Here is a 1184-nt window from a genome sequence, read left to right as displayed (position 1 = left end):
CGGGCCGGGCCGGGCGGGCGCGGGGGCCTGGGCGCTGCGCGCTCCGCCGGCCCCTCTCCTCCGCTCGCGCTGCGGCGCGCAGCTCTCGGCGGTGCAGACTGGGCGTTGCGGAGGCGCGGCGGTGAGGCCGAGGCGGGGGCGGTGGGTGCGGAGGAGGAGGAGAAGGAGGAGGAGGAGGAGGAGGAGGGTCTGGGGCCCGGCCGGGGGGGCTCGCCGTTGGCCTGCGCCCTCGCCTTTCCGGAGGAGGCAGGGAGCTCTGCGGCGGCCGCGGCAGCAGTAAATGGCGTCATGTGGATCCGAGGCGGAACAGAGCAGTTGTTGTCCCAGAGGATATATCGCATCCGGTCCCAGCTCATTGGCTCCGCGGGGCTACATTCACTCGCACTCCAGCGCCCGCCAGCGCTCCGAGCCGCAGGAGGCATTCAAAAGGGCAACCGCGCCGCCCCGCGCGTCCCCGGGCCGCTCCTGCAAGCCCGGGCGCCGTCACGCGGGGCGCCCGCAGGGCCAGGCTGGGCACGGCCGGGTCAGTTTATCTAGTTTCAAGGAAACACTGACCTTAAGGTTTCCCCAGAGACCATGAGGACAAGCCCTACGCTCCAGTTGATTTAGGCAACTTTCTCCTCGGCACTAGCAAAAGGGAATGAACGTTTGAAACTAATCCAGGCCGTGCAGTGTTCGCAGTAAAACAAGTTGCAGGTTTTAAGACTTTATTTGGAATCCATTGCAAGCGCACCTCTCCCCTTTTCTGTTCCCCCTCGAGGGGGCGACGAGGAGAGAAGGAGGGGGAGGGGAAGGTGAGCGGGAAGTGAGGTGGGAGGGCTATTGGTTTATTCTTTGTCTACTGGATTAACCCGATTATACACCAGGCACCAGCACAAACCGCCTCCCCCGACTCCGATCCGTGTACTAGAGGAACGGAATGCAGATTTGAGTTTCAAGTACCTTCTGCTCTGGCCGGGATTTGCTTTGATTGTGTCGATTTGCAGTTTTTTGGTTTAATATTAGATTTTGTTTTTAAAAGTGGAATTAGTTATAGATGGAGGGTTTTGGAAGATCTGTTTGACGCTATAACTGAAGGAGATCCTGCAATTTAAGCCTTTTTAAAAGTAGTTAATTCAGTAATACACATGCACGATTACTAAGGGCGACATCACGGGCTTCTGAAATGGGGAGAGGGGAGCTCA

The sequence above is a fragment of the Equus quagga genome, chromosome 6, assembly GCF_021613505.1.
Source record: "Equus quagga isolate Etosha38 chromosome 6, UCLA_HA_Equagga_1.0, whole genome shotgun sequence".
NCBI classification, from domain to species: Eukaryota; Metazoa; Chordata; class Mammalia; order Perissodactyla; family Equidae; genus Equus; species Equus quagga.
This window is presented reverse-complemented; position numbering follows the sequence as displayed.